Source organism: Rhamphochromis sp. 'chilingali' (genome assembly GCF_963969265.1).
Source record: "Rhamphochromis sp. 'chilingali' genome assembly, chromosome: 3".
NCBI classification, from domain to species: domain Eukaryota; kingdom Metazoa; phylum Chordata; class Actinopteri; order Cichliformes; family Cichlidae; genus Rhamphochromis; species Rhamphochromis sp. 'chilingali'.
The window spans coordinates 7,139,762-7,155,663 of record NC_137931.1 but is presented as its reverse complement, the minus strand read 5'-3'; the positions used below and the strand labels follow the sequence as shown (position 1 = coordinate 7,155,663).

Below are 15,902 nucleotides of genomic sequence, written 5' to 3'. Positions count from 1 at the left end.
CGGGTCAGTTCTGGTGGGATTTCAGCTCTTAAAGGAAAAGCGCACTCTGAGGCGCTGAAGCTCACGCTATATTCCATCAATCACAAGTCAAGGAAGCAGCAGCTTGATTTATCTAAACCGAACTTTGTATTTGAACTGACGATGCCTTTTCTCGGGAAACACTTGGACCCCTTCACTTATTGAAGGGGGAGGGGGCTTCAGTAAGTCATGATGTGTTTTGCTTTGTAACTCTCGATGTGTTTGGCAAGACTGTGGCTGTTCCTGAGGTCAAAGCATGTCAGCGTGTGATGTTGACGAGTTTGTTGTAAATCCTGCATCAGATCTTTTTTCTCAAATGTTTTTTAATCTATATGGCAGATTTTAGATTTTTGAAACCATTGTTATTTATAGCCAAGTGGGCAAAAAGGGTAAGTTTCCTGGGATTGTTAAAAAAAAGATTGCATTGCATTATTCGATAAGCGGGCAGATGCTTGCCAACTTTTGTTGTTTCAAAGGGCAAGTCACTGAGACCATGCTACTCTGGTTAGTCTATATAACTACTTAGTCTTTATGGTCACAGAGCCTCTTTCCTGACCTATTTCCGATATTTCATCTGCTCTGCTATGATACGTGTTTAGCCTTTTGTATCCTTCAGTCATTAATTGTCTCTTTGTTGTTGCCTCTTTTACTGTACAATTTGTTTAAGCAGCTTATGCAGCTATTAATCACTATGACTTTGACAATGGCAGGTGGCTGATTCTCACAGCTGGGTGGCTGGTGGCGACCCCGCCTCCCCTCTTAACTGTACTGCAGATGGTTTATTTCACTGCTTTGTTAACTTTACGTTGCATTGTGTAATGGGGGGGGGGGCATTTGGGGTGGAGCTTGTTTGATATTTTTCACATTCTGCAACCGATTGCAACTTGTGGTGATTAAATGGTTGCCCAGAGCTTGAGGGTGTTGGACACGTGTATTGCTGTATTATCAGAAACAAATTGCTTGTAATTGCCAACTTGACACAATTCAACGACAGACTGATATCAGATCCATCTTATGGCAACATTTATGGCAGGTTTTAGTGAGAGAAATTCATCTTATTGATTAAAACAGATATTGACAAAGTTTAACTTTGAGCACATATATTGCAATTTAAAAAAGATAAGTCACAATATATCTTACTGCAATACTCTCTGCAAAATGCTGTCACAAATATATTGTATCGGGAGTGAAGTAGTGTGATAATATCGTATCGTAGGGTGATTCCAAAGGCCACAACAGTCACGGGACTGTTTGATGGATGAGATGGCTGGTCTGTGTGGATGGACAGCCTTTAGAAGTTCATAATGCCTCTTAGACAAGAAGACAACAAAAAATGCTTCAGACGAGCGGGAGTAGTATGAATACTGTGCAAAGTGCAGACTTGGAGTGACGTATGATCTGTCTGCCCTAAAAATTACATATGGAAGGAGAAGGTGGATTTATTTCCTACTCGGTGCATGTGAAAGCAATTCACAATTTTGCAAGTGAATTAAATTAAACAGTCAAATATCTTTTAGAAGCATGATTTCTAGCCTGGGATAAACATCAGCAGAGCCATTCAGTGTTTCCTCTCTGCTCCCCGTCTGATCAGAGTTCACTTGGTTCTCATGAAGCCGTGACAGCAGCGTGCGTGTCCTCGTGGTCACGTGCATGCAGGCTTGATGTGTTTGTTTGCATTCTAGCTGATAACTGTTCAGCATAGATGTGGTTTGAGAGGTTTGAAGCATCGCACGCAAATGCAAACACATTTCATCTGCACCGTGTCCCTTCACCCAGCTGTGAAATGCCTTCCTTTTGGGCCTGAAATGTTTAGATTGCCTCTGTTTGGAGGAGCGCACGCCTGCTTGTACAGTTGCTTTCTAACCATCGACCTCCGGGTTACATACCAGGGAAATCCACTGAGGATCTGGGTTTATTTACCACTTTGAAAACACTAACAATATTGGCATTATAAGACTGTCAGAGAAAACCAAGGATGTAGTTACAGCAGATACAGTGTTCTTTCTTGGAGTCTCCTTTGGGAGGTAAAGGATGGCTTTGCATTGTGATGGAGTGTCAGATTTGTGTGTATGGTTACAGTGGCAGTTGTGGTATGTCTGAAGCATTGGGAAAAAAACAAAATCTTGCTGCAAATAGAAAATATATTCCAAACTCAGGCATGCACGTGATTTAATTTGTCATCCACTTGAGCTCCAAATAGTATTCTGCTCCAAACACACACACTGTTAAAATCTGATAAGTTGGTTTCATATTAAAAGAAAATGCAAACTCGTTGCCTCAAAATTATTAAATAACAGCAACACCGCACACCCAAGGGAGACAGAGAGGCGGACAGTTGAGACCTTGTTGCTTAATGATGTTTTAGTATAAAAGAACGTACTTTGCATTTACCAGGGGGCATGCATCAAATAACATTTAACTTTATTTAAATACAGCCCTGAATCACTTAAATATCTTAATTGAATTGAAGTTTATTTATAGACCACGTTTCACACACATGTACTCACAAAGTGCTGTAGAATTAAAATAATAATTTAGGAATAATAACATTAAAATGTAACAGAAAATCAGAATAGAGTTGATAGCAATAAAAAAACTGCATGTAGATATCAGATGAGCAAGTAAAATAGTTTCTGAGCTTTGTGACATCGCGTGTTATCCTGCTAGAAGCAGCTGTAAGAAGATGAATGCACTGTGGTAATAAAGGGATGGACTTGGTCAGCAGCAGCACTCAGGTAGGTTATGATGCTTAAATGATCCTCAGCTGCTACAGGGCCCCAAAATGTGTGAAAAAATATCCCCTACACCAATATACTGTCACCTTCAGCCTGAACTGTTGATACAAGCCAGGATGGATCCGTTGTTTATGCCAAATTCTGACCCTATCGTCTGAGTGTCTCTGTAGAAATCAACTCATTCAACCAGGCTACGTTTTATTTCATTGTCCAGTTTTGGTGAGCCTGTGTAAACTGTAGCCTCAGTTTCCTGCTCTTAGCTGACAAGAGTGGCACCCAGTGTGCTCTTCTGTTGCTTTAGCCCATCTGCTTCAAAGCTGAACACGTTGTGAGTTTAGACGCGCTTCTGCTTAACTTGATTATAGCAAGTGACATAAATTTTCAGCCAGAGAACTGGCACTCACTGGGTATTTGTTTTCAGTTTATGAAACATTCAGACTAGTCTGTCTGGCATCAACTGCTATGGTCAAACCCAGTTAAATTAACTTTCTTCCTCATTCTGTTGCAGAGTTTTAACTTCAGCAGGGCATCGTCACCATGTCCACATGCCTAAATGCATTCAGCTGCTACCATGTGATTGGCCAATTATCTATTTGCATTAACAAGCAGTTGAACAGGTTTACCTGACAAAGTGGTTGCATAGACTTGGAAAGTATCACTATGAATAGCTTAATTAGTTTTTAGAAAGTTTTGCAATATTTACATTTGGTTTTAAGAGACCATAAACTCAGGTTTTCTTCTGTTCCTGTGACCCATACACCGCACGAGTACAAGAACAATGGGTTTATAATAATTGTGAACATTTGGTGGCCTGTTGCTAAGCTGAACTCTCACAAACACTAAAACCGCAGTACAAATCCTGAGAAATCAAAGTCTAAACACAACATAAATAACATCATGATTACAGCACTACTAAATTATAAATTTAAAGTTAAACATTAACAGACTCACAAGTCTCTGCTCTTGCAGAAGAGTTCTGTACAGTCAGGCAAAAGTTATTAAATGAAACATGTATTTACAGCTAAGCTGCTCAGTTTGTGGGCAAAATGTTCACATAGGCATTAGTTAAGTGGAACCCACTAGTTTATATTAAGTAAGGATATTGTTTACATTGCATACAGTAAAAGCAGAAACAGATGCACCCCTACATTATTGAAATGCTCCAACTCTTTCAAGTGTTTCTGTTCAAGCAGCAAACAAGCAGCGCAGCAAAAACTGGGGCTTAAAAGTCCTGCTTTACCATTAAATATGCACTGTAGCCTACTTTCCCTTCTCAGATGTTGTAGCTACACCCTCCTCCGTAATCATGAAAGTTACCCCAGCTCATGTCTTTTTAGTAAGTAACTACTCTCTGCAAGTGGTACTTACAAAAGGACTGGAAAGCAGCCTGTCCTTGTCTCATTGCCACAGGGCTCACCACACATCCCCGTGACACTTACTTCACAATTATACAGGCTGCCAAAAAGACTTTGGGAAGTCAAAGAAACACCTGTGAGGAAGAGAGTTGAAGGAGAGAAGTAGCATATGGAGGATGAAGACAGATGAGAGGGGTTCATGAGAACCTATAAAATATCAGTGGAGCTGATGTCATATGAAATACGACAGCCTGGAAACACTGAGGTCAGTCTTCCTATCCTCGCGTCCTTTGCCAATGTCTGGAAGTCACTTTTTCACAACGCTTGGCTTCAGTTTCTGCATTACTGTACCGACTGATCTTGGCAGGCTGTTCCATTTTTTCCTCCTTTTTTTTTTTTTTTTTTTTTTTTTTTTTTTTTTTGTGCGTGTGTTAACATCAGGGTTCATGTAGGACACTGAAGGAATCTAGAGTTTCAGTTAGTAACTGCAGTGACCTACAGCTACAGCGCAGTGAGTGAAAACAGCCGTGCTCTGTGCGGTAAAAGTGGATTGACACATTTTTCTGAGAGAATCCCCGGACGGTTAGTCAAACCTACAGGCTTAATCTCACAAAATAACGTGTGTGTGTGTGTGTGGGTGCTTGTGTGACTGCCTCTTGGCAAATCTCATTCACTAATACCCCGGCAGCTCAGCAAGGGAGCGCAAGCGCCTATTGACTGCATCTCTGGGTTAAGTTCGTGGCTGAGTAGCTTGCTAATCTCTCTCTGCTCCGTTGATCTTCACTCTCTAGAGAGTCCTGATTATTTTGACCCACGTGCCACACAGTCAACCATACTCGGTGTATGAGTCGAGAGCTGCCCCTGAGATTGTCACCGCAACATGCCTTTGGGGTGACAGGGAGGGTCACTGTCATGTTTGATTTGTCAGCTTCACCCCTCACTGCTTTTTGGTCATCCCCATCAAGAGATTATTCAGATGAAATGGTGTAAATAAGAAGTGAGATTTCAGGCTTTAAGCTGATCAGCTGTGATCAAGCTGTGCTAATGATGAAGTCTGAGAGCTCGACACACGGATTTGTTTGCACTTAAATGACAAGTGTGCAAAAACGTTTTGAAACAAAGAGACATTTTGATCCAGCTGTGCGCTAACACAAGAGGCATTTCATCATGTAATTCTGTATGTGTGTGAGTGTTACATTACATTTGCCAATAAACCCTGTCGGCAGCTAGCCAGCCGGTGGGACCTCCATCAGATCCCAGTGGCCATCGTGGGAACATTCCTGACGCAGCGTTATTCCATAATTCCCACCATGTGTGGTTTTTCCAGAGCCCAGTGCTCACTGCATGGGCCGTGGAGAATCCCACAGAGGAGAGGAGATCAGCTCCTTGTAATTGCAACCAGACTTGGCCGTGTGCGAGTGGGTATTGCTAAAGAAGCCTGTGAGTGATAGTAACCACTGGGAAAAGCTGCTAAGCAGGGCAGGTTGTGTTTCTAGCTTCAGTAGAGTCTTGGTGCCGTAATTTGAATAAGGATTTAGCTGTTTAAATAGAAAAAGTAAAATTAGGGACCCACATGGGTAGTATTTTAATATTAGAAAGCAGTCTTCCCAGCGCCCTGTACTGAGAGTAAAAGGGTGATATGAATAGAGTTTTGAAGGTAGTAAGAAGGTAATTTGAGGTTTTTGGGGGTTTTTTTCTTTCCCAGCCTCGGCTGACATAAAAGTTGTAATTTTTAGGAGGTCATGCTGGCCTCTGTGCAAGAAGGAAAGCAGCTACTTCTCAGAATTGCACTTGACTTGATCAATGCAATGCAGTTATACCATTACTAATGCCTTACCGGTGAGAATCGGCACTGGATCAAACCATGAAGGCAGCTGATTGATTGATCATCTGCCCTCACAAGAACGCTCGGGGTCCTTTGAGATCAGATGAAGGTGTGTATCTATTCTGCAACAGTTAAATTTTATACAGTAAATAAATTTTCCAGAAAATAGCTTGTCATCCAACCCACACGAATGAGTCTAATGCTTTAAAAAAAACAAACAAAAAAAAAAAACAAGTAATCTCTAGTTTGTATTGTGTCACCTTGACATTTTGTTTGTGAAGCTGAGGTTAGGTGAGTTGATAGGTCAGCGTGTGATTATATACCACTACAACCAGAGCAGATGGGGCCTGACTAGTGAGACACGCAGCAAATTCTGGATACCAATGCAATGTATTAATCTTATGTTAAAGTTAATGTTTTTACACTGGATAGCGTGCTGCTTTGAATGTAGTGGTGTTGTTTTGTCAACACCATTCGGCTGTTTAAATATGACACAAGTTTGCACGTAGTCCACCAAAACTTTGAACAGTCTGCTTCAGCTGTCTTTGTGTGTCAAAGTTTGCATGTCAGAGTCAGATTGTTGCTCATGCTGGAGTCACAGATTGTGGCTTTGATATAGTTACCATGAAGCGTAGTGCACATGTGTCATGCATTTATCCCTGCCCTCTAACTCATTCGCCCGCTTGCTCATTTCACCTACAACAATCTGAGTCTTTATTTCCTGCTGTGACATCATCACTCCATGCTCTCCGACTGCACTGCCCTTCTTCCCACTTCCTGGCCCGATAGGAAATGAGCCGCCCCAGAGGAGTGCTGCTAATTGGGGAAGTGTGGGTGGACAAGGACACACCTGTGTCCACTACACTGGACTCTGTGTTTCCCCTCAGTCTGGTGTTGAATGGGGCACCAAAGTAAAGCACATTAAAAAATAATGAAAGGAAAAAAAAAATCTGCTGATGTTGTTGACAGCGAGGCACAGAGCACCTTTTTGGGACAGTTGTGGGGGGTTTTGTTTGGGTTTTTTTGTAGTGCCCAGTTAACAACTTGAGTTTCCAGTCAAAGGAAGACAGTGTTTGTTGGGGAGGTTTCTTTGTTTGCTTTTTTTAATACACTGAGTCCATAACGGCACACTTACCTGACCATTTTATACCTCTCATAGCAACATCTGTTTAAATGCGTGGTTCAACAACAACACTGTCTGTTCACATCAGAAAGACCCTCCTCTTCCTCCATACAGTGCATCTCCATCATAACTTGGTCATGTTTGTCTGTGCATGTGACGCAGGCCTGCCTTTGTTTTCAGCTGCCCCACCAGCCGCCATGCTGTTGTGACTGAAACAACTGTGTGTCCCCCCCCTGCAGCTGCACAGGCCCGTGTGTCACTGCCGCACCTGTTCAATGGCCCTGTGTTGACTGAGTGATATCACATGTCGACTGTGTGCAAATTACACAGAAATGGTGGGGGGAGGGTGATCTGTAATTTGTAATGTTTTTTATTGTTTGTTTGTCTTTTTAAGATGCAAGTGTCAGTAATGCCGTGCATGTGCACAACGCACCCATGAGATCTTTCATCTCCTTTAACACTCTTCCCTTGTTACATGAAGTCTGTTTGCTGTGAAAACACACACAGTTACACAGGCCAGGTTTTTTCCTCTTTCTGTTTTTGCTCCCGGGAGGGGCCTCATGCTGTGGCTCAACAACAGTTGGTGCGTAGAAAAATGAAGGAACAGCTGAGACCAGCGGGAATAGCCATAACATCAGCTGCCGGCCTCTCTTTTTCTCTCTCACACACACACACACACAATAATGCACACCAATATACAGCATTTATATTTCCTGTCTTGCTCAGCATGTTCTAACCTTATACTACCATTATTTTTCATTGTCAGATTATGATTCAACATCTAGATTGATTTTTAGATCTTAAAAAAGGGGGGAAAATGGGCTGGTGTGACTCAACGGTGTTGCGAATGAAATGGTTAAAGCCTAGTCAGCGTTGTCGCCGGTGACTGGTGAGTCACAGTCGGTGCACACCTAAGAGTTTTGACAAGGTTTCTACTCTGACTCACGCTGTGAAATGATTAGCCTGTGGCGGTTAGACATGCTTATTAGGTTTTAGCTGCGCACGTGTGTTCATGCGTGTGCTGGCGGGAAATGCTTTGTAGTAAAATGAAGGCGGACTCCACAGCTCAAATGTCACATTGTTAATCTCGCCGTAATGATGGAGAGAGTTTATGATGGAGAGCGAACCGCACTTGATTGCTTTCAGAGCTTTATGATAAGTGTCTCTCTGGCCACGCGCGGCGTTTAAGTCTGTGCTTGGTTAAATCGCTCACTCCCGAGCACCCTCCAGTTAATCCCCTGCATTCTTGTGACAGTGAAATCACCCTGCTCGTCTCCAGCTGCTGGCAGCCGTGCCTCTCGATCCTCCTGCAGCGCAGTGAGAGCAATAGGAGGCGATCCACAAGTTTGGGGTTTCACTGACTAATAGCTTTCGATGAGGTGACCAAAAGCGGGGATTGTATTTTGCCATTGCAACTCAAAATAGGCACTAAATCATATCTAATCGAATTTCTTCTTCTCTTTGTTTCCACAGCCCCAGAGTGAAGTGGCAGTGTCATCTGACCTTTAACCTCAATAGAAAGAAGGAAAAGCCACTTCAGAGGTAAGACTTCCTGTAAAGCAGAGTGACTACTTTTTGTGGGTTATAAACTCTTGAGTGTAGGAAAAAGGAAAAACTGTTATTGACGCTGCTGCCAGTAAGCTTTGCGAAACCTCTTTGCACACATCACACACGCAGATTGTTGTTTTTTGTGTTGGCGTAGCAAACTCAAAGAGAAGTTCTATTTAAGGTGGTTTCAAATGCCTGTTTTATTGCAGTGCCCCTGACATGCATGTCTGGCGCACCATGTGCTCAAACCATCATATCGCCTGTCGTGTCACTGGTTTACAGTTTTTTCTAAGTTAACAGTGTGGGGCCATGTTTATTTCACAAAGCTGGAGCAAGTGGGGGTGCACAGAGGGAGGCTTTGCCCCTCCTCAAAGCCTTGATTCAGAGGACCTTGAAAATCAAAGCCAAATCAAAGAGAAGTAAAGCCTCGGAGGATCTTGTCAGGGGAGAGTCTTCCTCGCCGAAGGAGATAATTCCCAATTTAAGTGGAACCATGTGAGTCGAGCCGCGGCTGGGGTCTGTAGTAAGAGATGCTCCTCACAGTAAGCTTTTATTTCTCTCACTGTCGCAGATCTGTGTTGAATTTGCAATCTGTGGTCTCAAAAGTTTCCACTCTAATTTACACTGAGATTGTTGACTTTACTCTCCCACCCCCACAGATCAAGTACTGTACTTATTTTCTGAAAAGTTGCACATATGCAAACTAATCTATTTTTAGCTACTGTGTTAACCACACAGATGTTAGTAAATGCACAGATGACTACAGACATTCACACCTCTGATTTTTTTTTTTCCATAACTGGAATAAAACAACAAGATCCAGGAAGTTTAAGAACAGCTTTGTAAGGGGAAAAAAAAGAAAAGAAAAGCCGCTCTGCAAATATTACGGCTTGCTGGCTGCTATTTTCCACACTGGTTTTTATTAGTTTTGTTTATTGAAGTGATTCACAAAAACAAGCTAATTCAAATCTTCTGATCCCAGTCTGGTTGGGTTATTGTTGATTGCAGATGATTTCTGCTAGAGTGGGACACAGGACAGAAACAATCTCCTCTTTGTTGATGCTGTTATTTGTACAGTAATGCCCTTTATCCACTCATGGCACTGTCTATTACCTGAAGCCCTTCCAAATTTAGTACCTAATGTGTTTTCCATTTGTCCAAAGGATTGCATACAGTGTTCCTATTCATGTTTTTTTTTAAATCAGATGTGAAAAGAGAGGTCTGGTCAATGTATTTGAAAAATGAAAAAATGTCTAAACAAAAAAAGGGAGGAAAATATGAAGAGAGAAAGAGCCAGACACAAATGTATGTGAGAGCTGGATATTTAAGAGGGCCCCTTGCAGAGATGCAGCCTGGGGCCTAAAGAAGGAAGTGTCCTCGCCCTGGAATTAAACTGTTCCAGGAAGTAGGGATGCTTTTGTGTCTGTCAGGGAGTGGTGACACAGTGTGTGTCACTGTCTTGTGTTTAGAGTGGGGCTGCCTCTAAAGTTCACACTCAGCTGTCAGTTTCCTTCCAACATGTCCATCACGTGCTTTGGGGGCACGGTTAACGAGTGATTGTTCTGGGTCACAGTTGTCTTGGCAACGCCTTCGTGGAAGGCGGATGTTCTTAAAAAGAAACGTCCTTGAAACAGTCTCTCCGACTTGTCCCAAAGACATGCAAGCTGCAGCCACGGAGACCTCTCTGAAATGAAAAAAATTATTTAAACGTGTGCGCGTTAATGACACAGCAGGAATGCAGGAGCTGGCGTGCCAGGAAGAGGGGTCTGTGTCATGAGAGGCAAACGCACACCAGCTGCAGGGGTTATGGACAGAAGCAAAGACCAAGAAGCAAAGACCAAGGGAGACATGGGAAATGTAGTAACGGAGGAAGCCATTCCCAGCTGCCATTGGGGTCGGGGGATGCATATGTAGTTTTTTTCTCAGCCTTCGTGCAGGGTGCATCACACATGGCTGGTTTGTGTGTCTGTGTGTGTTTTAGCATGTGGTGTTCGTGCAATTTGTTGCACCCACTGTGGGCTTTTTTTTTTATTATTCCCTAACAGGTGGCAGATGTAAACGTACTGTTCAGCTTGACCAAGTAACCAAATGATAATGAAGAAGGAAAAATGATTGGCACTATAATGATTTCATTTGTCTAAAGTGGATGATTTAATTATGGAAAAGTACTTAAATGAGGCTTTTGCATATATCCATTTTCATTTTGGAGCCTGGGGTTCTTTGGGGGGCATCTGCATCTATTTTCATCAAAAATGGTCTGTTGTAGACAGCAGGCAATATGTTTGGGGGTTTTTTTTCCCTTTACTTCACCACAATGCTAATTTCTGGCTTTGCATTTTTGTTTTTTCACTCTACTTGAATAGTAGAACTCTAGAAGAAGCATCAGAAACCAAGTGTTTAGAGCATTTTGAAGGCTGACATTTTGGCATTGGCGGATAATCGGCCCATAATTAATTACATAAGTAAGAATTATTGTTATATTCTGCTGGAAGGGCCTTAAAGAATACCTCTAGGATATAGTGTGGCATTAAAAACTCCTACTCTTGATGAGTTCATGATGCAAACACACCCCTTTTTTATTGAAATGACTTGCCCCAGGTTCATATTTGTGTCTGAGCAAGCACAAAATAAGACTGCATGCAATGCCAACCAGCGAGCATCAATTCAACCAAAAGAAAACAAGAGAAGGAAATCGGTAGAGTGTTTACGCCGTGGCTTTGCAGCTCTTTATATGCTACCAGATCAATGGGTCTCATCTATTTTTTTAAGCACTGGCTGTTTGTTTTTTGTTTTTTAATGTCTGGCTTATACTTCTCGACTCGTCAGCCTCTGCTGTCTGCTGCTGCAGTGCTGCATCATGTTTTACAAAGTTTGTGTGGGTGTGTATGAGCCCACTGCAGCAGACCACCTGAGCCCCTTCATCTATGTGTGTGTGTGTGTGTGTGTGTAGTTGGAAGTGTTTGACGTAACCTGATCTCTTGAGGGAATGGACAAGACTATGGATTTCACATTTGGGCCGATGCCCTGAAGGAAGCAGGGACGCTGACACATCGTTGCTGTGTTTCTGTGTAAGCGAGAGTGACACAGACAAATAAGAAGAGACTTGCCCATGTGCGTGCTCGCTGCTTCAAAGTGACGTCAGCTTTTTCACCAAGCGCATAAATGACTATATTATGAAGTGCTGATCGACTGTATGCTTTGTGGTCATGGCTACAAACAGATGTTCAAACACTGTACTAACAATGTAGGTTGTTACAGTGTATGTGAGGGCTGTCAGCACAGAGATGTGCTTGTGTGTTGCCATGGCAGTTTCTCTTTGAATAGATGCAGGGCAGCTGAAATTTGGCTCGCTCTGATGCTGGTGAGCTGTTGAGTCCTCGCACCTTACCGCCCACCAGTGTGACCGTGCATTTTCACACTCCCTCTCTTTTCTAGTCTCACTTTCTCCTGCTCTTCCTCTCTCCATCTGTCTGCTTCTGACATCCTCCCCATCTTTCTCCTCTCTCTGTCCCCCATCTCTTTCTCTGCCCCTCCTTCCTAACTGGCTGCGTAAGCCGGAGTGGTTGAGTGATCCTGAATGCACTCAAGCGTGTGTGTGTGTGTGTGTGTGTGTGTGTGTGTGTGTGTGTGTCTCTCTCTTCCCTGCTTACAAGCTGTTGCTCGTGCTTGACTAATAACATGGGAGCTGTTGTTTCGGCCAGCCCCCCCTCCACAATCTAATAGCTGGCTCCGTTCCTCCATTATTATTGTACCCATCCATCATTCCTTCTCTGCTCTCTCTCCAGCCTGTTAAATATCTCATATAACCCCCCCGCCCCCCACCCCCAACCAACCAACCAAGTAGTCCGTCCCCTTGATGTGCTTGCTTTCATGTGACACATGCCACTTCTTATTCGTGTTCTGTTTTTGACTTATGTTTACAGGACTGTCTCAACATTTGAGACAATGCTGAGATTTCGGTGCACATTTCCATCAACGCTATCTTGTGTTTAGTGCTGCCGTAGTCGTGTGTGAAAGAAGGCTGTAGCCCCACTAGTTTTAAAGCCTAAAATTTACCATTATGTACACAGGCCGTAGATTTAACATACAAGCGCGAGTTTACTTTTTTTACATTTATTTTAGGAATTTACAGCTTGAATACAGGCGTTTGGATGACTCAGGGCAAAATATGAAAAAAATACTTCATTAAAAACAACAATATAGAACGTAATGATGTGGTAGTCTAACTTACACATCTGGCAGTGCTGACGAATCAATCGACAGCAGGCGGTGGGAGTGTTAGTTTCATTTTCAGGTATTGCTGGTGCTGCTGGTCATGACATCAGTATGTAAACACACCTTGTGTAGCATAAAACAGAAACTATCACAAGTGAGGCTTATTTCTATTTTGGCATGGCTCTTACTTTAATGTATCTTCCTTGTGTAGTGTACAGCTTTGAGTGTTCCCCATGCCACAAATAAGGAATGAGCTCCACCCATACTGTATGTCCCTCACCCCTTCTTAAATTAAACCTGTAATCATCTTGTCACAAGCTTTCTTCATTAACCTTTAGGGCTGCAGCCACGCTAAATTTTCCCATTCATCATGGGCAAACAAGCACAGTGTGTTATGTCATTTTCTGAGTCAGACATCACAGGCTACTACAGGTCAGCCAAGGCTGACAAACCAGCCACACCTAGTTGGACTTTTGGTCCAGCCACTCCCTTGTTCAAAGAGTTCTTTTACTGGCACTTAGAAGTTTCCTCTTTTCCTTCTTTTTACTTGCATAATGCCCACATGTTGACGCAGGGATGGCAGCTTCTGGCTTTCATTTCTCGTCTCCTGGTGTGACTTTGTATATGAAGGGAGGGGACCGGGGGTAAAAAGGCAGGGCAGGGACAGAAAGCAGGGATGGGAGTGGAAATGAGCAAATAATCACCATCTGCATGGCAAATGCAAGCCTGGAAATGACACGCACTCGCACATTTACAAAGAGATCGTATCTATTTTTTATATCTTAAAGGTAGTGAAACCAAGCATTTGTCTGCTCCAGGCTTTGTTCTTTGACAGAAGACCTTATTTCAACTGTCAAGCCACAAACAAGATTACAAGACGCGCTCGAAAGCGCCTATTGCCTTCAAACGGCTACAGGATGTCATTATGATATTTTGACACTTGGCTTTTCAGCATGGTGTTTTTACTGTGATGACACAAACACATGCATGTGTGAAAGGTGAATCATAGTCTGACAGGTTAGAAGTGCAGCTTGCACCAGATGATGGTCTGACATGAGAAAAAGAAGAGATGTTTGCATGAAATTTATTTTAAAGGAGAGGGTGATTTTCAGAAACAATTGATTGAATTGATTTTCAATTAACATGTAGTTTCCCTTTGTAACTACCAAGAGTTTGCAAATGAGCTGTATTACATGGAACAGACGGGCCTTACAACTGCTGAATTTTTAACAAGGAAGGCGATCACCAGGAAACCTGCATGAGGCTGTTTTTGTGTTTATAGATTTGCATGTTTTTATACACTACAGTGCTAGAATATACAGCACTTATTTTATAAATACATTGCTAAAAAAAGAAACTTTTTTTTTTTTAATCAGAGTGCAACATCAAGTCAGTTAAACTTGTGGGATATTGATCTGGTAAGTAGCAGAGGGGGTTTGCTCATCAGTTTCAGCTGCTTTGGTGTTAATGAGACTAACAGCAGGTGCACTAGAAGGACAACAATGGCCCGACCACTAAAACAGGAATGGTTTTTACAGTTAGAGGTCACTGACTTTTTTCCCTCTCCATCTTTTCTGACTATTTTTTCACTAGCTTTGCGTTTAGCTACGGTCATTGTCACTACTGGTAGCACGAGGCGATACCTGGACCCTACAGAGGCTGCACAGGTAGTCCAGCTCCTCCAGGATGGTGCATCAATTTGTGCCATTGCCTGAAGGCTTGCAGTTTCTCCCAGCACAGGAGACAGATTTCAGGAGACAGGCATTTACTTTAGGAGAGCCTGACAGGGCCGTAGAAGACCCTTAACCGATCACCAGGACCGCTGTCTGCTCCTTAGTGAGCAGACATGCAAGAGCTACAAAATGACCTCCAGCAAGATGCTGGTGTGACTGTCTCTGACCAAACAATCAGTAGCAGTGCAGCCTGAGGGCTTGACTTCCTCTTATGGGCCCCTATGCTCACTGCCTGGCACCATGGGGTTTGATTTTTAGGATGTCTTTGAATTCAGCCCTCTGTAGGTTGATAAGTTTAATTTCCATTAACTGATGTGGTATCCTTTCGTTTCTAAGAGATTACCCAATCCATATCGATATAAATAAGGTGGATTTAAAAGTGGCCTATCAGATATGCATAATCACATGGTTTTGTTTGTCTGTTTTTCCCCTATAGATTCCTTCACTTTTTTTTCCACACACTACATTCCCCAGAGGTTATCAGCAGCATTTACAGCATGGGACATGCATTAATATGTGTGTGTTTGGAGCTATTCCTGTCTATGGGTGTTGTAGATGCTTTGTCTGCTTCCTCTGTTTCAGCTTTGTTTGCATCTGCCCCCAGAGACCTTTATCGGCATGAGCATTTTGTGTCCCATTAAACTCTCAAGAATTCCCACTCTCCATTTAGAGCCAAGCACCACGACAGTGTGGGCATCGCAGAAATTCAGAGTTTGTTATTGTCACGCTGTTTCTGGTTTTATTGCCTCATGTTTCTCATTTTGCCGTATTTTGAAATGGTGATATAAGTTGTTGAGAATATTTTTAGATGAGAGGTGTCAGACACTGGCGTTAAGCTATTTTTGCAAAGATCGTTTGAGAGAAGCGAAAAATAGCGGTGAGGAATAGGTGGCTTTGGAGATGACCCCTACACTCCTCACTGCAACATTTCAGCACACATACAGTTGAGGCTTGGTGGAGTTTTTTGTCCAAAAATAGCATATTTAGAAGTACTTGGGGAAACATTCAGTCAGTGGAGTATCTGGTCACAACAGTGTTTACACAGCTCGAGTCATTTTCCACCACCCAGCCCTCTTGACTTCCTGTGCGATGGAAATATGAGAGGCTTTATTTGTAACTCAAATGTTAAGAGTAGTTGATCATTTGTATGTCGACTGCAGGCAGAACAGGTGCTGCTGAAGCTGTCGGTGCATTACAGTCGGCACTTGTTTTCCCCTTCTCTCGTACTTTGAGATCATATGAATTCATAACTTTCACAAAATAACTCTTGATCTTAATATACCGTAGTACATTTTCATCTGAATATTAAGAGAATAAAGACCCAAGACTGCAGCTATTCCTGCATATTTG

At 42.6% G+C, this 15,902-nt stretch overlaps 1 protein-coding gene across 3 annotated transcripts in view; it reads left to right on the top strand.

The window, feature by feature from the left end:
* The window catches only part of raph1b (Ras association (RalGDS/AF-6) and pleckstrin homology domains 1b), a 39,641-nt gene that overhangs the window by 3,795 nt on the left and 19,944 nt on the right, over positions 1–15,902 (top strand). For all 3 annotated transcript variants that reach the window (XM_080876718.1, XM_080876720.1, XM_080876719.1), the window contains exon 2: positions 8,530–8,598. The gene's annotated coding sequence lies outside the window, so the exon portion shown is untranslated. The remainder of the gene's footprint in view (positions 1–8,529; positions 8,599–15,902) is intronic.